The sequence below is a fragment of the Amblyomma maculatum genome, chromosome 1 (assembly GCF_055883805.1).
Source record: "Amblyomma maculatum isolate TAMU_Amacu chromosome 1, ASM5588380v1, whole genome shotgun sequence".
Lineage (NCBI taxonomy): Eukaryota > Metazoa > Arthropoda > Arachnida > Ixodida > Ixodidae > Amblyomma > Amblyomma maculatum.
In genome coordinates, this window is record NC_139344.1 from 132,084,494 (window position 1) to 132,096,751 (window position 12,258).

At 46.8% G+C, this 12,258-nt stretch overlaps 1 protein-coding gene across 1 annotated transcript in view; it reads left to right on the forward strand.

The window, feature by feature from the left end:
* LOC146203944 (uncharacterized) overlaps positions 1–12,258 on the forward strand; it is a 105,328-nt gene that overhangs the window by 38,922 nt on the left and 54,148 nt on the right. The window lies entirely within an intron of this gene.

The window sequence follows — 12,258 nt, forward strand, 5'->3', positions numbered from 1 at the left end:
TATTCACCCGGCCACTGTTATCTCTAAACCCCAGAGCTTCAGGAACAGTGATTGCGCCTGCATCAACTTCCGGATGGATACCATTGCATTCGAGTATAATATGGTCAATTGTTTCACTGGAGTTTCCACATACAGCACATGCGTCATCTCCATTGTTAAATTTCTTTTTGTAGCTGCGTGTTCTAAGGCACCCTGATCTAGCTTCAAAAAGTAGGGCACTTCCTCTTGAGTTATCAAAGAAATCTTCCTTCCTGATCTGCATTTTCCACTTTCGGTATAATTCCACACTCTGTTTTTTTTTCATCGAATTTATCCAATTTTTACCTTCTGTGTTTTTCACCTGTTGCTTAATGCTCTTTATTTCTCCGTCCTTGTTACTAGCATACTTACTAGTTAGTTTCCTAGTTCTTTTCCTCCATTGTGAGTCAACGCTTTTTAGGTACAGGTATTTAAATACCTTAGCTGCCCATCTGTTACTGTCCAATTTCCTCAGGCGTTCCTCATATAATATTTTACTCTGAGCTTCCCGTACTTCGAAAGATGCCCAGCCCATATCTCCCTGTACCGCCTCATTTGTAGTTTTGCCGTGGGCACCTAGTGCTAATCGTCCAACGGATCTCTGATTTGTTTCTAATGTCGACTGTACCTCTGATTTTAGGCACAAAACCGCATTTCCGAAAGTAAGTCCTGGCACCATAATTCCTTTCCAAATACCCCTCAATACCTCATACCTATTGTATCCCCACAATGCCTTATGCTTCATTATCCCGGCATTCCTTCGCCCTTTGGCCTTAAGTGATTGCTCATGCTTTCCAATGTATGCAAGGCAAGAAGCGCCGCCCGGCGGCGTTGGGGCGCACTCGTTCCCGCCTGTCCTTCATAGCTGACAGCAGATGGGTGACGTCACATCCTTGATGTCACTCTAATTGAGTGACTTGACTGTTTTAGTCTTTGGTACTTTCAAATTGCGCGCCAGTCGCAGTATCTGTCACTTGCGGAACCCCGCTATCATCCTCACGGTAGAGAAGCGGAATTATGAAGAGCGTTTCACGACCCGGGGCGTTGCACAGCGGCGAAGCGCTCGGCTGGGGATCCAAGGGATGGAGGCTCGATTCCCGGATGGAGACTAATTTATTCTTTAAAGAAGAGGAGTTGCACAAAACGCCGGCAGAGCTTGGTGAGGGGGCTGCGTAGCTGGCGCTCAGCTGGGGATCATAGCGATGGTGGTTCGATTCCCGGATGGAGACTAATTTTTTTTTTTTTTTCAATGAGGAGGAGTCGCACACCTCTTAAGCGTTGCTAGGCAATGCCGGCAGAGCATGGCGAGAGGCTGTGCAGCTGGCCTTGGCTGTGACGTTACTCGGTCGCGGCATACGACATACGCGAAGCTCGGCTCCGACCCTCGCAGTGAATCTTTTCGCTTCAAAAGTTTCATCACTAGGACCTACTCTGCAGTCTTCGTACCAATCCCCAAAAATTTTGGAACATACTTGCTCCTTCGCGTAATAAAAGCCACAGCATTTCCTTATTTAATCACAACAGCTCTCAGTGCCGATTGATCAGCGTTCAAATATCATAAATTTATACTTCTCTTCTATTTTCACGCGTGAACCGACCCTGAACACACCCACCCTACCTCCTTTAAACTTTGCTCAGATGCCTCCAATTCATATCAGTTCTGAAGGAATCGAAAATTTGATCGACAGCTTGAAAATGTCAAGTAGCCCTGGCCTTGACAATATCCTTACAAAGGTACTAAAGTCCACCAAAGTTATTTCCAGCCTTACCTTTCAGGTCATATTCACCCAGTCCTTATCAGTTCGATTCCGGATGATTGGAAACTAAGTAGAGTATCCCCAATGTTTAAATCAAGAAACCACTCCGATCTATCCAATTATTACCCGATTTCATTAACTTGCATAGCCTGCAAAGTAATGGAACACATCATTTGCTCCCAAGTTGCAAGCCACCTTGATAGTAACTCATTTTTCTTTAAAAATCAGCATGGCTTCCGCCCCAGTTTTTCATGCGAATTCACTACTGATCTTCACTTTAACATTGACTCATCTCTCAAAAGCGACGTCATATTCCTGGATTTCTCCAAGGCATTCGATCACATTCCCCATCAAAATCTAATGCTCAAACTTTCCCGTTTTTGTATTGATCCATTTACTTTATCCTAGATTAACTGTTTTCTCACGAACCGCTTTCAATACAGAGTCATCGGAGGGCATCATTCCGCCACACACGAAGTAATCTCGGGCGTGCCACAAGGATCCATGCTTGAGCCATTGCTATTCATTAACTTTATAAATGACCTCCCTTTTGGCATAGCATCACCCATTCGCTTTTTCGCCGACAATTGCGTATTATACCGTCACATTTCTTCTCACGATGACCAAGAAACCCCTCAGAACGACTTACGTAATACTGAAATCTGGTGCACAGACTGGATGATGGAGCTGAACGTAACCAAATGAAAATTCAGGCAGGTCTCACGTAAGCGTTCAAACATTTCCTATACATATTCACTACAGGCAACTGTTATATCACAGGTTGAAACTTATAGGTATCTCAGCGTCCTAATCAGCAGTAAACTAACATGGAATGAGCATATCACAAAACTAGCTTTTCGAGAACTCTGGGCTTCATAAGAAGGTCATTTTCACTAGCAGTGCCATCCATTCGCAAACTTGCGTACGAAACTTTCATTCGCCCGAAGATCGAATACGCAGCCGCAATTTGGTACCTTCATCAGACGTAATTAATTAACGAAATTGAATCCATCCAGAATCGCGCTGGCCGTTTTATATCTTCAAATTATGACTTTCGCTTCAGCATCAGCAGTATTAAGACATCTTTCGGTATCAGCCCACTAGCCCTAAGACGCAACATTCCTCGCCTAGGCCTGTTTCATAACCTGTACCACAACTTCAACTACCTCCGTGATTCTCTACTACTTCCACCATTGCGCACATCTCGTCTGTTCAACTTCATGAGCATCCAGCGCTTACATGGATCTACTAACGCCGTTAACAAGTATTTTCTACCAGCCGCAATTCAAGAATGGAACCAGCTTCCCGAACACATTATAACTGAACGTGACCCTACTAGATTTAAAGAACGCGTGACATGTCATTTCGCATCACAACCGATTGTCTCCTCTTTCTTTTTATTTGTAGCGCCTCCTTCATTTGAATTGTCGTATTTGAGCATTTTGACTTTCTGGGCCTATGTTTAGACCATGAACAATTGTTATTTTATGTGTTACCTCCCCCTCCCTTATGCAACACCCCACTCCGGGACCTTAAAGGGTATAGTAAATGATGATGATGATGATGATGTCCCAAGTTCTGGGGCAAAATGCGACAGTGCGTGGGGCAAAATGAGACGCCCTTAAAGAACTAGACATTGACCCCTTATTTACAACAAATAGACACATAGTTCGCTCAATGGGCATCAACACAATCTTCGTGAGCCCGTTGCCCGCATGAACATCATTGGATCCAGACAGACCCCTCATCGCTGGAGTCCCAACGGGCTCTGACGAAACGGGCGAGGGCGGCGGCTTTGTCCAGCGGGGTCACGGACTAAGGACTCCACTCATGTAAAGGGTCCTTTTTGGGCCTGCACACTCTCATTTTCTAATTAAATGTTTTTCACCCCCACCACCCCGGAGTTGTTTCCTGCCATAGACCGCCACACACTAAGCAACTCCAATCTTTCGCTTTGTACGCAGCTTGGGTATGCGAGCGTTTTGAATTCCCACCCTTCTTTGCTCCATGAACGCACTAACCCAGTCTGATCCAGCCATTTTCTTTTCTCTGTTGAACGGATGGGCAATATCATTGGACTCTCAGTAGTTGTAAACGAGCGTCTCGACGTAATTGTAAGTCAAAAAGAAAATTGCTTCCTTCATAGATAAAATATGCTGCACAAGCAGCTGTTCTTGCGCGTCAGAAAGGGTGCGCCGCTTGGACCCCGAAACACTTCTTCATTTTTGTCACTCTTCTGTGGAGTGCATTTTTCGGAACACCAATATGCTTTGTGGCACCGCGGATGGAATATATGTTATCTTTGACGCTCTTTGGCGTTTTTTTTTTTTCATATTTTCTTTCTGTATGTCCGGACCATCCTAAAGAGCAAGAACGTACACACATGTCTTAAGCAGTAACAAGTCACTATCGTTACTTGTTGATCGCCGGTCCGGCGTGAGTTGATCGCAAAGCGAACGTAGCGCCCCTCTGCTCCGCTTAGGTAGATAGGTGAGGCCATTGAGCTAATACACAGGCGGACATTTTAAAATACTACTAACCCTCTTCTTTCAGCAATGGAACAGAAAATAAAATTGCGTTTGCGTTTTTAACACACTTTTGTGCGCATATGAAAGACACCACGTCAACTGATGGGTCTGAAGCAAGGAGGTTGCAGACGCGGCTCAAGCGTCTCGTCTGCTACCTGCCTGCTTAAGATACGTCTGCAAACGCGGTGGCGTTTCATGAATACAAAGACATGTTAAAACCGCAAACGCAATTTTATTTTCTGTTGCATCACTGAAAAAAGAGGGTAAGTAGTATAAATTTCCGCCTGTGTATTAGCTCAATCGCCTCATCCAGCTACCGGAGTAGGGGAGAGGGGCGCTGCGGTGGCTTTGCGATCAACTCACGCCGGACTGGCTATCGTTTAGGCCCACTTCGCAACGCGCAGTTTTCCAACTGTCTCTGTATAAGAACGCTGTATTGAGCCATGGAGACCCTTCTCCATACATAGAGCGTACACAATGTCGCGTTTTGCCCCGTGCGTAGCTTCCTACCAAGATAATTTTATCGTTTCAAGAGGCGGAAACAAAGAGCTGCAAAGCTTCGAATAAATAAGAAAGGTAACCAGTTGTAATAAATAAATACTTACATGAATCCAGAACGCTTGGAAATCCAGCTTGCACGGTGTCGAAAATTAAGGCGTGCTGAAATTCTCACCTTTTTCAGACCTTTCCTGTTCACGGAAGCGCACTTGTTAATATTTTTTTCTCTTCAAGGAGAACCAATCCCGTTCATCTTTAATACGTACACAGTGGACATACGGCGGCGCATGTTGGCTAAATACACAACGCTAGAGATCGTTAAGCGCTAAGAGGTCGCGTTTTGCCCCGCTCTCCCTAAATCTAGTTTTACAATCGTAGCTGCTTTAGAGCAACACTGAAGAGAAATAATAAAGTAATCCAAACAGGTAGGCTATTTCTCGATAAAGTTACCGACTTTCCGCGCGGAAAGTCTGTTGCGTTACAGAAAAATTAGCAATGTAAAACTCCAAAACATTTTAACAGTCAAAGTATCCGCGTAAACTGAGCTCAGTGACGTCATTCGTATGACGCATTTGCCGAGGACCAATTAGAATCTGCTCCTATGGAGACAGAAAACACGGCCGGAAGCCGAAATTAGCCTGCTAGTCGAATCAGTCATTAAAACCGCCATATGCCAATGACCCGAGCATCGAGCATACCTCGAAGCTTGTCCGCCTTCTCATTGTGCAGGAAACATTGAAGACGTTGTGCTCGCATCGAGCTTCACATGTACACGACATGCATGTATCAGCGTGTTAGCACTGCCGCGCAAAAAAAAGATAATCAGAATAAAGAGGCACTTTTAAATTTCAAATCAGTCTATGGCTGAAGTGAGAGCGAACGTCCTTCACCGAATCCCTAGCAAGCACAATAGAGGGTAAATGACGTTGACAGGTTGGCGTTCTGGAATTCGCATGCATGCAACGGCCACACGCAGCCCGAGTGCACGGAATGCTACAGGGGAACGATGGGCGCTCGATTGTTTGCGTCTCGTTCATTTCTCAGTTGTTTTTATAACTAGGCGACTATTTGCATTTCGAGTGCGTTCACCGGTCTGCTCTCATATTTCAGGAGAGATTTCACACTGAGGGGGAAGTAGCGTTACTCGAGAAAGCGGCATAAATAAAGTGACTCACCTCATTTGTTCGAATACGTGAAAGGTCACGCCACGTATACTTGTTTTACGTAAAAATTACGCATTTGCTATATTATGACGCTAACTTACCAATCCAGCCAGACTTCTTATTCCACTTTAGGTGCCTTTTAAAGAGTTTAGGATCAGTCTGTAAGGCACTGCCAGCGACATAATCGAATGTCATAACTGAAACTTTTGCTGCTAAAATGAACACGTACACGTGATTCAGGGGAGCTTGATCATATCGGCTTGGTAAGAAACATAGTGGGGCGCTGGAAGGGGGGCTTTACGTGTAGATGATGTTGTGAGAGGATTATAAATCGGGTGGTTCTGAGAAAAAGAAGTTAAGTAGTCGGCATTTTGGCTGTAGTATATACTAACAGTCTACGTCACTACAGTCTAGTCCATGCCATTATCAGCCAGTGCACTACTCCGACTAGTTCAGCTAGTTTTATTCAGAGCAGCATAGCTCGCCGACCTGCGTAAGCCTCTCAGTGGGTGGTTTCAAGGCCGTGATCCAGTTTTTCATCGCGGACGTTTGCGGATGCCATGGGTTGACCGGGAACTGACCTCAAACGTCGGTGGACTTCTTCACGTTGGACGGTTCGGACTTTCTTGCATAGACGTTCCAGCGCGTGCCTCCTCATTATCTGGAGTCGGGCGAGGAGAAAGACAATCCGGGCCACCTTCCGCGCGTTCAGGCGAAGTTCGGCGACGGCGCCTTACGCCCCTTGGTGGACGAATACGCGGACTTGGCTCGGCAAACTTCTTCCAAGGCCACAAATCGCGAGTAGAGCAGTTGTCAGTAAGGGTCGGTCCGTGCACAGTAGAATTGTAGCGACGCAGTGGTGGAACACGCCAGTAGCCTTCTCCCACTCCTTCATAAATTTCACAGCCGTCCGCGTCTATGACTGGCTTGACCTCTTCGACTGGTTCTGACGATTCGGGCTCTTCCTTCTGTGCTTTGTTCGGCGACTCACCGGTGATCATGTGGTAGATCTCATCGAAATTCTCATCAATTTCCGCTGCCGAGGCTCTTGCAAAAAACTCTGCTAGGATTTGTGCTTTCTCGTCGTTGGAAGTTTGATCCTCGCCAGATGCCATCTTGTTACGGTCCGCAGTATTTTCTTTCTTCTTTTGCGGTGGCTGGGGCCTTTTCGTCTTCCTTCCTCGTTCTTCCCAAATGTGTCGCAGCTTCGAGGTGCGCAAGTGCTGCTATTATTGGCAGCGTATTGAGCAACAGAGGAACAATAACGCTGCCTCGTAGCTTCCGTCGCGTTTAACCCCTTACAAAACTGAATTATTAAAAGCGGCGGATGTCTCTCAAAGAAGGCTCTTCTGCCAGTGGTGTCGACCGATCCTTACGAAGTGTTGATTATTTTGATGAGGATTCGTACCTACTATAGTGAAAAAACCAACACCAAGTTCACAAAACTGTTTCATCTCTCAGGAGGATAGCTGGTACAAAGGCTGGGTATTGCTATTAAAGGCTAAAGAGGGACCACCTGAATGCAGTTCACTTGTGTCCAGAAGTAGATTGTTTTTTTTTTTTTTTTTGTCGTCCTTCGCGCAAAAACGATTAGCCGAATGATTTCGCAAACGCATTTTCAGTAGCGTTAACACCTGGCGGCATCTGGGTTAGATTTGAAAGTTTATACCACGAGAACGATTGCACCAAGCCCGCAGGTGCGCATGTTGAGCGCTAAGAATGCACCAGCGGAGTGGTTATAAGGGCGCCTAATAGTTTGCTGCGATAGAATCACTCGCTTACGTTTTTGGTTGTCTATTTTTTGCATACAAGTGTGTAGCCGGCCAAAACTCAGCAGCTGCCATTGCTCTTCTTCTCGACACAAGGCACAGGCTGGTCCCTATGCTGGAGAACTCACATGAGAGCCATAACAGACCACTACCTGTTGAATTATAATCTGTCTATCGTAGGCTGAACAGTTGCCTTGGCTGGCTACATTCTTTGTATTCTCTGTTCATGAAATCACTGGTCATAAATAGTAAACGGTTTATGATGGCTCCTAAAATAGAGGGGGGGAGTTTATACTCTTCCTTCAAGTGCACTACGCGACAGCGCTAATAGGTCCCATCTGCGGCTTTCTGAGGATTCGCGCTTGCGTGTATACACTTGCTGTTCGCTTAATCAATAAATCCATTTGTGCCTCTGTTATCTTTCACATGCTTCTTAGCATACAGCCGCACGCTATCACATTATTTGAAAGACCACCTGACCGGGACATAATCATCCTCTTCATCAAGTAGTCCTTGTGAAGGGCTAGTTGGGTCATTTTAGACAAAGATACACCCGATCCTTAGGATTTAAAAGGAGAAGGTTAAGAGACGACCCAACATTAGAGCGCGAGAACGTTTGAGCTTAGACTTTTGTCTCGTCCCTTAACCTTGTCCTTGTAAATCTTAAGCAGCGCATATATATTTGTCATTGTCACCAGCCTGGCAATAACCATTGAACGGCACAGCCCTCTCCCATAGCCTTACAATTAACGCGCTCCTGTGCCAGCTGCATCTACCTGATTCCGCAGACTTCATAATTTCATCCGGAGGCTTAACTTTTTGTGTCGTCACTGCTATGCTGTCTCCATATCGTCCTTAAAGCTTCCGACGCCTTTTCGGCGCGGAAAGGCACCTGCGTGTCGGATAAAGTTGCAAAGTAAAGCTACGAAACTGGTTCCCATTCAAAGCGCCCGCGAAAACTGACCCAGTAACGTTAGTAGGATGGCGCATTTGCCAAGGATCTGTGACCCATTAGAGCCTCCACTCCTAAAGACAGGAAGCACGGTGGAACCTGAGCCCAACATTCCATTAGAGTCAACCGTTACAGCTGCTAGATACAATGATTCCCCCCCCCCCCTCCCCTCCCCATTTCGCTACACCCCGCAACGAAAGGCTGGTTCTCCACTGCATTGCGCGCGCCTGCGTCTATTGGGATAGCACACGTATAGGATAGATATAAGCGCCGTGGTGCGGAAGCCGTAGACTGCAGAAAAGCAATTACCTACTGCGTTTACGCCCGTCTACATCTTTGACGACGGCCAAAGCTTGTGGTATTCGGTGCGTTGAACGGTGTCATGAAGTGCACACGTAAGTTTACAGGAATACTCAAAAGTATTCGAGCGGCAGTTACTTCTGACGTGTTGAGTTTAAAATAAGATCTAAGGGAAAAATTGCATGCGCATTGCTCATCGAGAGACACGCTGTGCTGTCGACTAATGCATGCTTGTTGACTGGCTGCACAGTATACCCGCAGACGAATCTTGTTCATTCTGCCATGGTTGTTGCGATTTTTACGTTCGTGAATTGTTCCCTGTCGACTGTCAGTGGAAAAGAACCAGGGTACTAGTTTCGGATTGCACTCATTGCAATCAGATGGCTGAATATAATTCTCGTTGGAGGACGTCTACCACTAATACTGACTTAACTTTATGAGCGCCTGTATGCTACATGTTATCGAAGGTAGCGAGCCACTGAACGAATGATGCTAAAATCAGACCTTCAGTGCCGGCGCCTGGTATGCCGCATGCATGATTACCCGTGTTAAAAAACACTCTCCTTTAGGGAGCCGAATGAGAGGTGGTGGCACGCTCATGTGTCAGTTCCAAGGTTTTCAGCATACCTCAAAGCATGTTCGCCTTCTCACTGCGCAGAAAACATTGCACACTACGCGCTCGAATCGAGCTTCAAAGCTTCTCATGCACGCAGCATGCATATATAAGCCTGCGTTCATGATCATGCAAAACAGGAGGCATTTTTTTTTTTTAATTTTAAAACGCCCGCAGCCTGCAAAACGTAGACGATTTAGCAGCTGTAGTGAGAACCGACCTCCTTCATCGAAAGCCTAGCAAACACAACAGAGCGTGAATGCCGTTCAGTGCTTAAGTTCTGGAATTCTGCAAGCATGCAACGACCACACGCAGCCCGAGTACACGGAACGCTAGGCGAAAAGTCAGCGCTTGAGAGTTTGCGTCTCGTTCTCTTGTCGGCCGTCCGGGTTGCTCTTTAATAACTATGCGATTCTTTTCATTGCTTGATACGCTCAACTCTGCGCTCTCACATTCCAGCATTGCCCAAAGACGGCGAAGTAGCGCTTCTCGAGAACTCGCCTAAATAACGTGACTAACCTGCTTGGCGCGCATGCGCAAGTGATAACGCCACGAGTGCTTTGTTTTAAGCAACCATAATACAAATCACGCATTTGCGGTCGTATGACGCTAGCCTGTAAGTCTAGCGACATCGTATTCCACTTTAGCTCGTTTTTAATTAGTTTAGGAGTGGTCTATACGGCGCTGCCAGATGCATAATCGAACGTCACAACTGAAACTCTCACGTTCGCCTGCTGGTCAATGAACGCGTCATTCAGGTGAGCTCTTGATCATGTTGGCTTGGGGAGAAACCTGTTGGGACGCTGGTGGGGCACGTTTATTTACAAATCACAAGGTTACGAGAGAAAAACGATTCGCTTACGCACGGGTAGTTCTGGGAGGAGGAGAAAAAGTACTCGATTTCTGGCTGTTGGCTGATTTCACCATCGGCTAAGGTACAGTCTTTTCGAGCTCATTTTCAGCCCTTGCACCATGTGGAACTAGTTCAGCCAGTTCAGCTAACGCACTATGTCTCACGAGTAATCGATGTCGCATGCTTTTGCTGGGCTGTCCGTGTAAATGCTTGCGGATTCCCTGAATCTCCTTGAATCTTCCTTCCACATGAGCGGACCTCTTCAGGCTGCACGGTTCAGATGTCTTTGAAGCGGTAGCGCTGGGTGTTTACTATTAGTCTGAAGGAGCGCTCGGAGGAAGACAGTCTGGGCTATCTTCCACGCGTTTAGGAACTTGACGGCGACGCCTCACGCCCCTTGGCGGTAGAATCCGTGCGGTAGGCTCCCCCAGGTTCTTCCAGGGCAGCGGGACAGGAGTGGGCAACGGGATGTCTCCGTGGACAGGGGCGATGTAACGTGGCGGAGGAGGGACACACCATCGGCCCTCGCCCACACCTTCATATATCTCGCAGCCGTCAGAGTCAACAACTGGTGGCTTTACCTCCACGCCTGGTGAGCTGGCCTGAGACGGTGGCTGATATCGTTTGTGCGGAGACCTACCTGTCAGCATACGAGTCACTCTTTCCGAGCAATCGCCTATTTCGTGCGGTGTCGCTGTGAAGAACTTTGCCAGTACGCGTGCCTTTTCTCTGGTAGAACTTCCATCGTCGCTGGCAGCCATGTTAGTGTGGGCTGTTCAGTATTTTTTCTTCTTTTGTACCATTGTGGCTTCTTCCTCTTTCTTCCTGGTTGTTCCCATTTGTGTCTTATTGGCTAGGTGCCAACACGGCTTTATACGCAGCCGCTTGGTAACCTGTCCAACAGCACAGGGCTGATAACGCGTTGACGGCTTGCATCAGGTTTCAATAACCCGTCATTCCATGAACCACACTGCAGTACAAAATTAACGCAGAAGTTCAAATCCTATATAAGCCCTCAGGCGGACAGCAGGTAACCGGCCGGGCTTTGTTATTGTAGACTAAAGAGAAACCACCGGAAGACAGTTTACTTCTGTCCCGAAGTAAATTGCCTTTTTTTGCCGCCATTCGGTGAAAAAAACTATCAGAATGATTTCGGAAGCGCATCTCCTGCTGCTCTCACACCCAGCGCCATCTCCGTTACATTTGAGAGTTCGTATCAAGCGCAGGGGTGCATTACGCCCACAAGTTCGCACGTTAAGTATTGAGTGTTCACTAGGGGTGGAGTTATAAAAGAGCCTAGTATTTAGGAGTAATAAAATCACGCACTTACCGTTTGAACTTTTTTTGTAGGCACGCCGGTCGCTGGGCTGAAAACAACAACCATCATTTCCTTACCTAGCCATAATACACAGAACCCAGCTGCGGTGGTACAGCGGTTAGTACGCGCGACTGCTGTATTACCGAGAATGAAGGATCGAATCCCGGCCGCGGTGGCTGTTTTCGTGTGGATTGAGAAGCATGGTGCCCGTGTGGTGTGCGATATCAGTGCACATCAAAGAACCCTAGGCAGTCGAAATTTTTGGAGCCCTCCCTTACGGCGTCTCTCTCAGCTTGAGTCGTTTTGGGACATTACACCCCATAAACCTAAACCTAAAAAAAAAACCTAGCGTTGGTTTAGCTTGTGGTTAAACCTGGAGTTACGTGAGAGCAGTCTGCATGGCTATGCATAGGCTCGTCTTGAAAGTAAAGACATGGCTTTTGCATATAATAGCTATTGGGCGATTCCTCTGCCCGGGGTAGACGCAAG